The following is a 17,088-nucleotide window of genomic DNA, read 5'->3' on the forward strand; positions in this document are numbered from 1 at the left end:
ACCAGTACTGTGTGAATATTAATAGAATGAAGACAACAGTGTTCAGGTTTTACTTTACAACACAAAATGCAGAACTAAGAGTCTAATTTCTAATGGATTTTCTTTTAACTGCACTTACTTTGTGGTTGTTTCAACACCTCTCAAGTTATACCAGAATAGTTAAAGAAATACTAAGACAAAGAAGTAATTTTGGGGAAAAAAACAAAAAAACAAAAAAACAAACAAAAAACAAAAAACAAAAAACAAAAAAAAAAAAAAAAAAAAAAAGCAAAAAACAAAACACCAGAAATAAATATAAAAATATTTTTTGAGAGTTCATAAAGAGTTCGAATTGTGGAAGAGTAGCATTTTTAAGTTTTCATTTGGTTGCAAGTTATGATGCCCAGGTATAGGAGTTGCTGCTGTATAGGAGTGCTAGATAACGAAAAAAATCTGAAATAGTTATATTTAAAGGATTAAACAGCTGCTATCAGTTTTGAAACACTCTTCACTAGTACCTTCTCCCTCACAGTTTTCAGCAACTTGCTAATTACATGGTGTTTCATTAATTAGGATAATTATCTTTACAAGGGAGAAAATTAATATACTGTTTAAATTCTAGTTAGTAAACTCCAAGTCTCCTTAAAGGTATATATATTTATATATGATACCTAGGTAGAAAGCTTTTCTCTTCCCCATCTCATAGTTTATTTTCAAATTATAACTCTTGATTGGGACTAAAACCTTCTAAATTCTGTTCTCAGCTACATGAATCTGCCAAAATCAACAGCCAATCTAATGCTTTTGGATCTTTGTGTAAAACAGATCTTCTAATATTTTTCTTGCGGTATTGTTAGGAGGACAATTTCATCTCTCTCACTTGCTTAAATATTTTGATGTAAACAATTAGACTCAAGATGAAAACTAAAGTTTAAATTCCTAAGTGGGGTTTGTTATGCGATGTATGTAAAATTAAATTATTTCACTATAGGTCATAGAAAATTCTTTGCCCTAAGTGGCACAACCATAAAGAGCACTACTGTATTATTTAATAACTCTGGAAAAAGATGCCTAATCCAGAAGAGGTCTGAGTCACAGAAGGCACCTGCACAGGCAATCGTTGTTAAAGAATTTTTCAGTGGAAAGGTTTCATACTGATACAGGTTTGGACATTTTCTACCTTTCATTCACTTTTAAAAGAATTCCTGAAAAAAATAAGCTATTGCAGTTTAGCACTCATCACAGTGCATGTATAACCTATAATGACACAACATGAAAAGCTTGCTCATTAGATTAAAAACCTTAACAGAAGAGGAAAAATGTTTGTTTGCACTTCACTAAAATATAGCATGTTAATAATAGCAGGTGTTAAACATAAGGCACTTGGCAGGGTTTTCTGCACCATTAAGCTGAAAGTCAAAATGCCAAAATAAACCCTCCTTTTTTTCTCTTTTTTTTTTTTTTTTCCCCAGCAGTATGGATATAGCAACATTTGACAACAGAAAAAGAGAACAACTTACAGGTAAAACAATCTTTTAGCAAATTCCTGCTATGACAGAGCTTCACATGGCCCTTCACATTATTTCCTGGGTTCATTGCCTAGAAAAAAACAGAAACAAGACACACATGAAACCAGCTATATCATGTTGAAATATTGTAAACCTAAACTTAGTAGCCTTAAATCACGTTATGAAGCAAGCATTGGAAAAAATTTTAATGCTGGTGTCTTGTAGATGGTACAAACCAAAACAACACTTCCAGACTTGAAAGGGAGTCTTTAATAACCTTTATCAAACCCTATACCAGACATTTGTTCAGATTCATCTTTCTGTAGACTCTCAGATTGATTTGAGATTAAAGATTAATCCTTGATCTCCCTGAGCACAGGAAAACTGTACATGATTTTCCCTCTATCAGCCACACCAGGGGAAAAAGCTTTTTTGTAGCCAGCTGAATGTATGGCATTGACAGAATAGCATTCAAGAATAAATAAAGCTTAATAAAACAACAACAAAAAAGCTAAAATATGTAATTTGTTCACTAGCAATGGTTTTACACACATCTGCTTGCAAAACATAGAGTAAAACATATTAAACATTTAAGTAAAAGAGTTTTCTTCTGAGGTCAACAGATACAAGCTCTGCCCAGCAAAGCACCCAAACCAGAGGTGTGCAGGAGCACACAGTGGGTGTTTGCAGTGGGCAACTCCCTGCTGGGGGGACAGAGACCCCCAGCTGCCACCACGACCTGTTGCCCAGGGAGGTTTGCTGCTTGCCAGGGACTCAGATCAAGACATTGTGGAAAGGTTGCTGTAGGCTAATACCCTCTACTGCTCTTCCATATGGGCAACAATGATGATGGCAGGGCCAATCAGGAAAGCATCAAGTATTGACTACATTGCCATGGGGTATGATGATGAGGTGTGGGGGCCTGTCAAGGACATGGCAGAAGAAAGGCAGAAGGGTGTGAGGAGTAGACAGATCCTGTAATTCAACAATTTATTCTGCAGTTGGTGTGGGCAATGGGTTTTAGTCTTTATATGACCACAGGATGCTGTACAAGGACAGAGGATTGCTTAGCAGAAATGGTATCCACTTAAGTGGGGAAAAACATTTTTGTCAACAGTAACCTGGGCTGCATTAGGAAGAACATCACCAGCAGACTGAGGGAGGTGATCCTGTCTCTCTAGTCAACACTGGTAAGCCATCCTGAATGGTGGGTCCTCTAGTAGAAGCAAAGCATAGGCTGTCCGGAGCAAGTCCAGCAAAAGGTCACGACAGTAATTAAAGGACTGGAGCATCTTTTGTATGAGGAGAGGCTATGGAAGTCTTGAGAAGAGAAGGTTCAGAGGGATCTTATGGGATCTGATGGGTGGCAGAGGAAGGAAGGCAGAACCAGATTCTTCTCAGTGGTATCCAGAGAAAGGACAAGAAGCAACAGGTATAAATTTAATACAAGAAATCCCATTTAAACGTCATGGTTAATTGTTTTCCTGTGAGGGTGTTTAACCAATGGCACAGGGCCTAAGGTTGTTGCTCCATCCACGGAGATATTCAAAACCCAACCTGACATAGTCCTGGGGAATATGCTCTGGGTGACCCTGCTCTGCCCAGGGAGTTGGACAATCTCCAGAGGTGCCTTTCAACCTCAACAATTCTGAGATTCTGTAAAGTATTTTATTTAACTGGTCTCTGCTTAAAATAAATTAAAAAGAGGTTAATTAATCACCCATGAAATCTCTTCTCCAAAATGTGCAAAAAAATACATCAACCTCACTGTGCTCTAGATAATATAAAAGCCATGAAAAGGTTATTAGCAGAAAGCTAGCAACATATAGTAACCCTGATCCCAATGAATGCAAACATGCCTTCTGGCCTCTCTGATATCAATGGCAAGACTAGAACCACCGATTAAAAGCAATGGAAGAAATTCAGCTACACCAATCCAATTAATTGTAGAAGTCATAACATTTTCCCCAATAATTCCTCCTCCCAGTTCTCCCTGAAAAAGTAGAATTTACACAAGCATATAACTCCTGGCAGCTATTCACATGTGATGTTTTAAATGGATTAACAACAAATACATTAAATGTATTTTGTTTCATAATGAAAATATATACTTAAACAAACATCACTCTGATCACTCAAAAAAAACCAAACTAAACCAAAAAACAAAACCTGTTAACATGCTCTCTAAAAATGTGACTTGACTGCATGGTATTCAGTGCTATGGTATTTCATGACATTTCATATTAAATGAAAAACACCGACAGTTATGTGGGCATCCACGGGTTTATGGCAGCATGACCCAAAGAACTGTTTCACTGTATGTGGAGAAAACAACCTGTGGAGCAAGTTTTATAACTTTTGAAGAACAGAAGGACACTGAGATTGTAGATTAAAAGTCCAAAGAAATTTTTTTACAGTCAATATATTACTTAGGGGGAAAAAAAAAAATGCTTTCTTCAGCAGTTGAAATCATACATCTTCAAGAAGGCAGATTAAGCTTTTATTTTTTCAGAAGTTTTTTCTTTTTGTAAGTTTGAATTTGAGTTGTTGAACACATATGACTCTAAATTACATTTCAAACTCTCTACCTGTTTCCTTAGAGAAAAAATAAACAGCACATGCCTATTTTATTTGTTGCCAGGGAGAACAAAGAATACACATTTAAGAAACATACAGTGGATTTCTTTACATAGGTACTCTTACAAAGGCATGTTGCACGTATATACGGGTATCTTTTGTGTTCACGTTGCTAAGGAAACAAACCTCTGTGCCAAACATATGATTACAAAGGCACTCTAGTTCTTAAACAGGGTGGGTATGTGTCATTTTTGTTTTTTAAATCAAGGTAAAAAAGACCATGTATAAGGTTACAAAAGATCTCTCAACAGCCAAGAGTATATTAAGGTAACAAGATCATGACATCTGAAACACAAAGATTTTTCATTCCATAATGTTTGTATACTTCGATGTAAATTCCAAGGCTAGCCCAAATGGTAGTAGAGTACAGCATAAAGATAGGACATTACTGGTTTTGCATAACACAGAAGATGAGGCAGATAAACCTGAAATTTTCTTTGATTTGTTGAAAAATTAAAATGTATAGAAAACCTTCACAATTGAAGTATTCATATCGCAGTTGTTTATCAATGGCATAAAATAAAACACTACTAAAATATACTATCTCATTTAAATGAAGACAAAACAAGTTTGCTCTAAAGAACTGCTTTCTGAACATTAAGCTATCAGCATACCCATTAAAAAAAAGGAAAAAATAACTATGTTACATAGATTTGAGTTCATATTTTCCTGTTGTTTCACAGAACATTACACAATCTCTATTCAATACCTGTATCTGTTTTATTTATTTTGGTCCATCTGCTCTGCAAATGCTCTTGCAAAGCAGTTTCCCATGGCAACATCAAATATCACATAGTCCCAGTCTTCTGTTGAAGCACCTCTAACCGATCCACTCCTGAATTTCAAGCAGCATCTTTTACTGCAGTACTTAAGAAAATAATAAATAAATGGAGCAATCCATAAAATAAAATTTAAAAAACCCACATATGAATGAAACAAATATCCATTAATAAAACCCCCTAATTATGGGATTATTTATTTTATTGGTTTTATAATTTCATTTCTGGACAGAATTACATTGAAACCATCTAAGGCAAAGGTGAGAGATCCATGTTATAAGAAAACCACCGCTAGTTTTTACTTGATTCAAATTTCAAAATCATTATGTTGCATGTAGAAAAAGAAATCATGCACAATAAATGTTTTAAAGAATAAGGTTACATTGTGCTGGAAAATAAGTTTTGGAATGAAAAGCCCACAATGACTGGTTACTATGGGACAAATTCATCTAGATATCATCACCTACAGATCATTAGTAGCCCGTCTAATTTTTTTCATCCTCATGTTTACAGTGATTGAAGAAATATAAATAGGAGGAAAAAATTTTCAATACATTTTCATGCAAGATAAAAAAAACCTAATAACAGCGATGTCCTGAAAGTAACTTATATTTTACCTGAGAATCTACCTTGAAAACCCCTTCTCCCTATTTTAAGAAGCAGTGGAAACCTACAGCATTCATTGTCAAGTGAAAGTCTTCTGAAAAACTCAAAGTAAACACTCAAAAAAAAAAAAAAAACCCAGACAAACAAACAAAAACCACTAAGTATTAAGTCTTGAGCACAATGGTTCTGTGTGAAATTGTAACAGAAGTGTTGTTCAAGCTGTCAATCAAAAGACAATTGTCTTAAGTTAGGAAAACTGGTATGTTGAATTTCAAAGTCCAATATCTCTATTTTATATTTGTCTGTCCAAAACCACCCGAAGCAGCTAGGAACAGGCCCTGCAGAAATTTAAAAGGTAATCAGAACTTCTGGGTTACTTTTCCACCACCATACTTTACTTTATAGTAGTTTATGACCTAGACCTGCTTTAAGAACTACTATATATTTATGCAACCTCAGATCCACAATGAACAGCAGGATGAAATTCCCACAATAACAGGTTGGTTTAGATTGCTAGTCTATATGGTGAAGTGCTGTACTATAATTCTGATATTTTTAGGTAGAAATAAGAGCACATGAATTATCTCTTTACAAACCAACTGTAAGCTCACCTGCTACCTTCCTATTGATTTTCTACTACCCAAAGTACGTTGCCTACAAGTATCAGTAGACAGAACTTCTATCTATTTCCGGTGAACAATAGATGGAGTTTATCATTGCACTCTAAAAAACTGTATTCTGTATTATTTTTAACAGGTCATTAAAATATGCCCTCGAGTTGATGAGCGATCTGTTTATGATTTCTAACACATTTTATTTCTCAAGCAAAGGCAGGTAGTAGCACTTCTACCATCAGTCACTAAGGTGATGCTAAACCTGGTAATTCGGTTCCTTAATTTTATGAACCTAACCATGCATGTATTTTATTATTCTTTATATAAAATGTTTGTCTAAAACATGTAGATTGGTTTATAAGAAAATCAAAGGTAAAAACATTCCAGCCAAAACTACAATGAAAGCTATAAAAAGTACATTACTGCAAGTTTTCATCAAACCACAATTACTCTGTGTTTATTTGTCCATCGGAAGATTACATTTCTACTCATTTTAAAATTCCATAGTAAAAATATCAGTGATAAAATGATCAGTAATTGCCAATTTCATTACATGCAATACATACATGTGAAATAAACTGGCTAAAATCAGAAGATGTTTTGAAAAATATTTTTCAAATATGCTACTTTAAAAGCAATGATCTGAACTAAAAATAAAATAGAAAATCTTAAAGTACTAACATCCCACTTTTTCTGACATGGTCTGAAAGCATATAAAGCCTTTAAATTATTAGAATCTATTCTAGAAATGGCTAAGCAGCCAGTACCGTACTCATTTATCCTTTGTCCTTTTAAGCTTTCAGGGTGCTGTGTAGCCATAGTAACTATGCCTTTCCTCTGTGAAATCCATTAGCTGGTTTCAATCTGGGATTCAATACTACCATAAAATCAAAGCCAAAGATTAAAAAAAATATTATTAAGAAAAAGATTATTGGTGACAAGCTTTTCTTTTAAAAGCAATTTCTGCGTATTTATGCTTTACACATAACAGCAAAAGAAACCAAAAGGTTAAAAGGACAAGAAGAGATAAATTCAAAATGAATTTTAAAACTTGGCTACCATCAGGAATGACACAATACGACCTCAAACCAGATCTCAGAGCAAAACTAGCTCTCATTTGCATTAAGTCAGTCAGTGCTGCTGGCTAGCTGGCCATCCACAAAACAGCACAACAGATGAGCTTTCAACCTCAACATCTCACTCTCTTTCTGACAGCAGACTAAGATGCAAGTATGAGAAAGGAAGAGGGACCAGGATTTGTGCTGCAATTTGGACAAGCCCATGCAAAAGATAAAAATCACCTTTGTTCCTTCAGTATCTTTTGTGCGACAATACAGACTACAAATAATCTGTTGGATCTCTACTGCACAAGAATTCTATCCATAGGAATTGGAAAATCCTAGTCTCAGTTATTCCATGTAGACAACATGGAAAGAGGGCAGATGTTTCAGAAGACTAGGATAAGCTTTAACCTGTATCCTGACATTGGTTACAGGTAAACTAAGCTGATGATATTATATTGCCAGTGTTTGCTCAAATCCTAATTACCAGGAATTACACTTGGCAACTCAGAGGAGCTACATTTTCTGCAAGTAGTTGGAATATATTCCACAGCTGGAATCTGCAAAGTGTTGGAATATATTCCACAATCTACTAATTTAAAAATAAATAATTCCTTGAGTTGTTGTACTGGATACCACATTCCTTAACTAAAAATTGTCACTGCCTCCTCAGCTGTTTAACTGTTAGTTCATCTTCTGCTGATTTGATTTTATACTTCCATTTGCTTCTACATTATATTAGAATCAAACATGATTCAAAGGTGAAATATCTGCCACGGTAAGAAGTACCAATATTCAGGCTGATGGAAGAGAGGATTCCCACTAATATGAGAAAATGAATACATACAAGTATTTTATTTCTGCTTCCTAGCTCCTTATTCTGTTATTGCCCTTTTATAACAAGTAACAAGACTGAATGGCAAGGCCATGTTCATATAGGGTAAAGAAAGATCACATGATTATTTTTAAGAGGCCATCAAAATTGAAAAATGACATAATACTTGCACTCAATAGAAGAAAAAAATTCACATGAGAGTTACCTGAATCTAAACCTACTTTTTCCTGACTTCACAGAAGTTAGTAGCAAAACTCTCAATAAACGTCAGCAGGGCAAAGATCTCACTCTATGTATATTTATGACAAGGATGACAAAAGAACGGATTAAAAGTCATGCTTCCTGTCACTGTGGTAGAGGACAAAATTTTGTCATCATAGTTTCTACACCTAACTTGACCAATGATTCCGTGATCGTAAGCTTGTCCCTGATCTAAACCAAAATGCAACACGTTTTAGAAGTCACAGTGTAAAGCTCAATTATAGCCCCAAACCCTTTTGAGAGTTCAACACTCAAAGAAAGATGCACAAAATGCTTTTTTCAACATACTCTTGGTGCTGTCTTTCAAGCAAAAACAGAGGGAGGCTCACCTCTACTTTGAAACACAGGAAGCATATTGAAAAAGGCAGGGATGTTCTTAACAGTTAGAACATTTTGACAAGACACTAGAGATCCAGATACAATTTTGCCCTAAGCAATAAGATACTCAAAGACACAAACCTTACTACTTAAAAAAAAATAAAAAAAATCCTTTGTCATTAGTGATGACTCTGCAATGTCATGAACTCAGGCTAGAGAACAAAGGAATTCCATCTATATTGACAGTACAGTCTGTGAACTATAATTTCAGGAGAGGAGAGCAGGATATACAGGTACTTTCATCTTGCCACTCAGTCTTACTGCCACAAAGGGCTCATAATGAGAAGCAGCAATGTTGGGGAAAAACAAAAAAAATCACAAGAAATTAATCTAGCTCTGTGAATAGGAATTACCTAAAGCTGGAAAAAAATGAGAAAACTCATAGATCTAATACAGTATAAATAGCCATAGGTGCTCTCAGAAGACTTGCAAGTGTTGCAAAATCTGAGGAGAGCTTTTGCAAACACTATAACTTAGAACACCTTGAAAAACAGCAGTAATTTTCTGTTCTTACAGGCTTCACATCAAAATATTGCACAGCAATCCCTCTGTATATGCCTTTTTAAGTAACTTTACATTTACCTATTTATTCCATAAAGACTCTTCAAAATTAAAAAGCTATCGTTCCTTCCTTTTCTTACTGATCTTTTAATATTTTCTAATTTACGTAACAAAACAAGAGAAAACACCAAAACTTTAAGCCACATATTTTCATAGCTTCAGTTTTCACTACATTAAATACTAGGTGCTAATGCTTTTAAAGGCCAAAGTATATTCCACAAGCTTTAAATTATGAGAGAACACAGGACTAAACTCTCTTTAAAACCTGTGGTACCAATTAAAATAAACTTGGAAGAAGACTAGTCACAGGAAGTTTAATTTTCCTTGATATTAGGAAACAAAAGAACCTCACACAAATAGAACATCAATATAATATCTGCATCTGAGGAGGCTCTGCGAGGATGTTTTGTATGTCCGAGGCTATTATTTCTTTCACAAAACCTTCTCTCCTCACCCTCCATTCCAATACTCTGTGGTTGCCATAGTTACTGTTTCACATGGCCATAGTGTAATGACCTCACATTTGATAAATCCCCAGAGGCTTTGAGTTTGCAAAATATTTCAAGATTTGTGCAGAAATTTTGCCATGAAATTTCACTAAAAGACTGGCAGGTGCCAAGGCACATGCAAACAAATGTCTCTTTTTGAAGATGGGTATTTTATTTGCTGAACTGCAAACTTTCAGCTACAATGAAACTATAGGAACTGAACGAAGGTGCAGGAACTGAAACCATGGTGTGGTTCATCAATTAATCAATTACATTCTGACAATTTTGACACATACTTTTAATGATAAATCAAGTGGTTTTATATAAGGAAGGTAATTCAGCTATAAGCAGGTTTCTCTTTCCAAATTACAGTAAAATTGCATGAAGAAAAATCCTAAAACATTCCTAAAACACAACATAGTAAGAGAACTTGAGCCTTCCTAGAGCATTTATAGATTGATGTACCCCACATAGTTTAAACAAAACTATCAGAAGCACTAGATACACAAACAGCAATCATTCTCCTAAGCTTGAAGGATGACAAAAACAAATCATAGTGATGACAATCTAAAAGTCAGATAAGTCACTGAATTCTTAACTATTGTCCCATAATGAACATATTTGATATACTGGATTGCTGCATGAGGTCCCACAGCCTTGTTCTTATAGAATATCAAATATAAAGAACTGTACTTGGAATAAATCTGAATTGTGCCCAAAATCTTCCATGTAATGCAGATTACTGTCTATTGATTGATATATAAAATACAGGTACATATTGCATCTATCCAAGGAGCAGAATTTCCTAAAAGTAGGAATGATTTTGTGTTCATTGAACAAAGTGTTGGATCCTTAGGCCCCTGCTATAAGTTTCCAAATATGCAAAAGAAAACTCTTCTCCCAACTTTTCACTTAAATGAAAGCACATGCATTATTATTGAAACGGTCCTAACTTCCAAATATGTTATCATCACGGGAAAAAAAAAAAAAAAGATGAATATTTGAAATACATCTTTTAACAAATCAGATGAAACTACACCCCATTCCATTTGTTCTGCTCAGATCAGATGCTTTACATGCCACCTTGTTTTTCTTTTGTCTTTCCTACTCCCTGAATCAAAAAAGAACATGTTAAGATGACAAGAATATATCTGAATTACGCTGATATAACGCTATACAGGTAAAGAGATCCAATGAAGTTGTGAAAACATCATATCCATCCACTTACTAGTATATATATACAATCTATAAATCAGAATTTTAGTCACAGAGTATCACTAACTCAACAGTTAGCGCTAAGGATGACTATGCGTGAAAGCGTTACCTTCATATTAATCTTGTGAAATCCTGTGATATTTCATCCACAGAGCAACATCACCTTGTCCCTTGTCTCTTAAAACTGTATTCTTATGTGAATATACTTGAACATTGCATGTTGGTTTTAACCTTAGAATAACAATGATAAAAAGCCATCTATGGCAACCCAGCACTTTGCAATACATGCATTTATTTCCCTACTTAGTATGTTTGGTATCTTTCTCACCCATTTACAGCCAAATTTTTTTAAGCCACTCTTCTCTTGACTCTGACCCTGCTATGCCTCCTCATCTCTGTTTTTTTCAATGTAGACAAAGAGCGACTAGAAGGGGTCTACTCTTTCCAACATTTCCTACCCTGGCCTGGCATGAAAACAAGAGCACACTAGATCAATGAATGGTCTAGTGCCAGATAAAACAGATGCAAGTACTCCTCATAAGCCTCAGAACAGAGGAAGCCAGGTTTCTGCTTCTGTCAATTGGCTTTTTAGGTGAAGTATGCTAACACCATACTATCACATTCTGCAAAATATTTTGGTCTCTATGCTCATTCTGCCACATTTGTATATGTATTTTAAATCCTTGCTCACACTAATAGTTCCTACCAATCAAGAACTCCTCCCAAAATCAACAATGAATGTTTAAAAATGATCTAAAGTGTCAGGCTCAAAGGGCTGTGGATCAGCAGCAACCCAGTCCAGCTAGAGGTCAATGACCAAAGGCAACCCTCGGTGTTGATACAAGACCAAATACTCTTTAACATCCTCATGAGTAACTTGTAAGGTGGGACAGAGCACACATTCAGCAAGTACACAGATAATACAAGACTAAGAGAAGTAGCTGAAACACCGAAGTGTTGCACAGACCTTTACAGGCTGGAGAAATCAGCAAACAGGAACTTCATGAAGTTCAACAAAGGGAAATGAAAAGTCTTGCACTTGTGAAGGAATAACCCCAGACACTAGTATAGGCTGAGGGGCCAACTAGCTGGAAAGCAGCTTTGCAGAGAAGGACCTGGGAGTCCTGGTGGACAAGCTGACCATGAGCCAGCAATGTGCCCTCCTCCCACCAAAGGTAGTCCACAGCAGCCTGGCATTGTTAGCAGGTCGAGGTAGTCCATTGCATCTGTTCAGTACAAGCAAGAAACATCTGGAGTGCTGGGTCCAGTTCTGTCTGAGCTCCCCAGAACAAGAAAGACATAGGCATATTAAAGCAAGTCCCGTAAAGTGCCATGAAGATGATTAAAGGACTGGAGCACCTGTTGTTTGAGGACAGGCTGAGAGACATGGGGGCATTCAGCATGGGGGAGAGAAGACTGAGGGGAATCCTGTCCATGGGTGGATCTTACTATCTGGTGGGAAGAAGGGTAGGTAGCAGACCCAGGCTCTTGCCAGGAGTGCCCAGTCACAAGACACAGGGCTATGGGCACAGACTGAAATACAGAAGTTCCAGTTAAAGATTTGAAAAATCTTTCTTCCTGCCAGGTTTGTCAAACACTGGAAAATGGTATCCAGGCTGCTTGTGGAGTCTTTGTCCTTGAGTATGCTCAAAAAAATGACTTGACACAGCCCTGTGTAACCTAAACTACGTGACCCTGTTGTAAGCAAGGAAGGAGTGCTGGATAACATCCAGAGGTCCCTTCCAACATCAATCTTCTGTGATTCTGTTAAGAACTAACATCTCTGGCTGTAAAATGCGGAACCTATTTGAGGTTTCTCTCCTACCTTGAGAATTCATGTGCCTAGACAGTATTTTGTTATGATCTACTTTGTTGTTGCATAGTGTCAACTTTATGAGTGACTGAACTACTGTATTTTCACTATTGTCTTATTGTTCTTTTGAAAGTAGCAGTTTTCATATTCATCAATACCATTAGTACTCAACTAATTGTTAAAAAAAATCATTTAATAAAGGAAGATGGTTTATAGGAATAAGTGTTCTGTGATTTGTTTTCTCTGTTGTCTTTCAATAAAATTATTTCATAGTGTGATCACTTGGATCTTAGTGTGTAGATTTTTTCAAAGTATCAGCTGTTTTCCCAGTCCTGGTAAATTTTACCTTTTGATAATCCCAATCCCAATCATCCTCACTCACTATACAAAATAGACATTGCATTTCACTCAAAATCTGCAAGAAAAAAAAAAAAATCACAAAGTCTATAATTCTCTATGAAGTCAGCTTTACCTCTCATTTAATACTTCACACTTACGAGAAGACTGGTTTACAATTTAAATGTTATGTTACTCATCAGTAACCTCCTTTTATGTTGTTTTGATGCTTTGTGAATAGAATATTCACCTAGCATTTAAATTAATATTTAATTGAAGAAAACTCAGTTCTGTATAGCTCATGAACTTGAGAATTCACAGTACTTAATTGTCAAGCAATACACAGGAAGGTCTCATGTGGAAGTAATACATGAGGAAGTACCACACACACCTTCCTGCTCCCATATACTGTCCTCCATTACAGACCCTCATTCCTTACACAGCTACAGGGAGCCATTCTACTTCTTCATGAAACATTTCCTCCTACCAACAAATCCAATTAGAATTTTTTGTTCTCAATTGAAATCACTATCTTCTTTTTCTTCCACTGAATTCATTTTAGCCTAGGTCTCTTCCACTCTGTAAGTCATGGGGAGAGTGCAAAAATTATCCTTTTTCTAGGATTAAAGGAAGTAACATGAGAAAAAGGGAAGGTTTCCTGTGGTACTACTGACTTTAAAAATGTTTACAAATCTATATCCTTAGAAACCAAAACAAAGTATAAGATAGAGTGAAGGACATATGATCAGGAATAGGGTGCATAAACTTTACCAGGTCACAGAGGACCTGGTGCTTATTTCATTATAATGATTAAATACACTGGGGATACTTAAAGAGTAACTTAGAGAGGTATTATGACATGGCCTTTGGCTTCTCTACTATGATTTCTGAAAAGAGGAAATAAGATTTGTTACCCCTAATGGTGCAGCTTAGAAGTAGCAATGTCACATTTAGATGAGCAGCTACCCTAGAGTGCCTCACTGCCAAACTGATAGTCTTTACTTAACAACCTATGGGAAGTACAGCTGGAGTTCCCCCACATTTGAGATGCACTTATAATGAAAATGTTGCCTTAAAGTTGGAGCAAAAACTTTAAGTTAGTGCCTCAGGTAATCCAATATCTAAACCAGCAGAAATATATAAAGCACCCTCTTACCAGTGCTAGCCTCTCTGACTTAACATTTGCAGTCTACAATTCAGTATACTATATTCTCAAAACTGCAAATGTATAAACCCTCTATTTTCTCTGCTAGAGAAGATGCATTCTTATGCCTTTACATCAACTAAATCAAGCTGCAAAACCATAACTCCCCTATAAAATTTGTGCAACTATTTGTCAGACAATATGCATGCCCTTAATTCCTAAAGCAGTTGGCTAATGCTAAGGAAAGTCTTAACAAGGAATTAGCCAAGAGATCAAAAGCATTTTAACTTAAACTTTTATTTTTTCCCATTCTCAGGAAAAGATTTGAAGCAAAAAACAAAGCCTACCTCCATTTTACTTATATACAAGCAAGGTACATCTTCTCAGAAATTTTGCCTACTATATACTCATGGAATACCAGGACTTCAAATGTCTGCTCCTTTGCATATATTCTACATTTCATAAATGTAAGTTACTATTTAGTTGCTGAGAACATGACAATACAATCACTAGTTTATTTGTCTAAAGATTTTCCCATAGCTGATTTCTGAGGACCAAGAGGGCTTCAGCAGAATTGAAACAGGGTGTTAAAAAGTACAAAAAGAAGAAAGGTAAGCTCTGCAATTTAAACAAATACTAGCACTTATTTCTCTGCTTCTTGCACAAGTGTGCTACTGAATACTGTAATGGCATATCAGATTTACCAAAGCTCTGAGTGAATTTATCTGTACCACCTGGAGAGCTGCTTGCTGGAAGGAACAAGGCTCTTCTTCCCCAAGAGTTCTACCCAATTCATTTTTCAGCATCTGGAGGAAGGCAGCCCTTTCCCACACTGCTCAAGCTATGACCCTTTCAGCACAAGATACAGGGCAGGTAACAAGCAGCAAACAAACCGCACAGATCATCCATCACATCTGTGGACTCTTCAGCGATTAGGCAGACAACATCTCTACACATGTGCAATTTTGGAATGGCTTTGAGGTCAAGTTCTTATGAGAAACATCGAATTTCTGTAGATTCCTTCCCACTGTCTAAATAGCATTTCTTCTCTGCTACCTACATGTTTTTCCAACGCACTCTACCTTATTGAGGCATTACATGCTGGGTTACATACTCTCAAGGATGCCACAGTGAAAGCTGGAAGGCTTTTGTCATTAATTACTTCAAACATCAAGTTCGGCATCTCAAAGCTCAGCATTTCAAAGCTCAATCACTGGGTTGCACTTCAGTAAATATCCCCAAGACACATAATCAAGCATATTTTCCACGTCACCTGTAGCAGTTGAAAATTGTCTTCCTATTATGGTTCACTTGAAACAGAACTGAACTGAGAAAGGAATGGATGATCTTACTCCACTAACATAGTTAGCAGAGACAAACCTACCTGGAGTGTTAATGGAAAAGACCCATAGAGTCTATATTCAAAGCATGTTTTTGGCCTCCAACTCAGAGTCCAGGCAGTAGGCCAGAGAACAATTGTGACAGCAAGTGCATATATTCTGATATGGGTGTAACATTCATGATCACGTGGCAGCATCCTGTGATTTGCATAATACAGTGGTAGATCTCATAAAATTAACTAAATACTTCTAATTCTTAGAGCTACCATCAGGTGTCTTTTAGTTAAAGAGGAAGTCATAGCTTACAGTAAACATTTTGTAAAATATCTTATTATATCAGATTTCTTATTTCAAACTCTGAAAGTCTCTCTCCAACTGCAAGAATATCCTTATTTTATCCAAATTCTATTTACATAATCAAGAAAAAGAATAATAGCATGTGACTACTAAACTGCTTCAAATACGCAAAGATCCAAAAAATGATGTTCAGAATGGGCTCTTCCCAAAAGACCCAGTAAGCCTGGAGGACACCTGCACCACTACTGCCAAAAGTCCCTCACAAAAATCACCGTTAAATAAGGAAAAGGAAACCTGAAGTACCTTTCTCTTTGAATGCCCCAGATGGACTTTTGACAATAATGCCTACATTTTCAACAACAACAGCAACCAAAAAAAACCAAGCCAAAACAAAACAAAACAAAACAAAACTGAAAACCACTCATAGGCAAGGTTCACAGCTGGAGTTCTGGTTACTTACACTAAGGTCATTGATGTATGTGAGAATGTAAATTTTTTCCTTCTGCTCTGTATCTGGCACAGTATCAAGTGCCAGGTTTCAATCCACAACTTTAGGCAATAAGTGGTCTAGCTTAAATATAGCCATGGAACTTTAAAAGTTCTTGAATAAACAAACATAACTAGCAACTCAACTTCATAAGCAAAGTAGAATTCCCTGCCACAGGAGATAGGTTTACCTGTGCAAAACCAGGGGTTTTTAGATGTAAAAATGTCTAGTGTATACCCTGACCTACTTAGAAATCATCAGAACTCTCTCTCACAGGCATATATGAAGTCAACCTTTCAACATACACATTGTGCTAAACCAAAACCAACACTTCTCTATCAATGACAAGAAAGCCAGTGCACAAACCTCTTCCCCAAGAAAAGAAAAGGCAATAATAAATTATAGACAGATGTTAGTCAGCTGGCAGACTAACATCTTCAACTACAATACTGATATGTTTGCAGAATACAATACACAGTTCAATTGCCAACACAGTCTTAACACCAAACATAGGGCTTGAAAACTTTGAGTCATAAATGGATGCCAAATGAACCTATTGGAAAATACAGTAAATGGAAGAAATAACAAATCAGGTTATAGGTACTATTTAACTACTGTTTCTAACTGTTTTCACTACAAATCGCTTCATACACGGAGGACAGCTAATGACAAATTCAAATTACCAACATTTATGTCAATAAGAAACAAGACAAACCTAAGGATATGAATTGATAATATATAATAGACAG

The 17,088-nt window shown here is 36.0% G+C and overlaps 1 protein-coding gene across 5 annotated transcripts in view; it reads right to left on the reverse strand.

Annotated features, from left to right (window-relative positions):
- Positions 1 to 17,088, reverse strand: part of MARCHF1 (membrane associated ring-CH-type finger 1) — a 231,833-nt gene that overhangs the window by 155,600 nt on the left and 59,145 nt on the right. For all 5 annotated transcript variants that reach the window (XM_082050949.1, XM_082050950.1, XM_082050946.1 and 2 more), the window contains one exon: positions 1,500 to 1,578. The gene's annotated coding sequence lies outside the window, so the exon portion shown is untranslated. The remainder of the gene's footprint in view (positions 1 to 1,499; positions 1,579 to 17,088) is intronic.

This window comes from Streptopelia decaocto, assembly GCF_964273445.1.
Source record: "Streptopelia decaocto genome assembly, chromosome: 4".
NCBI lineage: Eukaryota > Metazoa > Chordata > Aves > Columbiformes > Columbidae > Streptopelia > Streptopelia decaocto.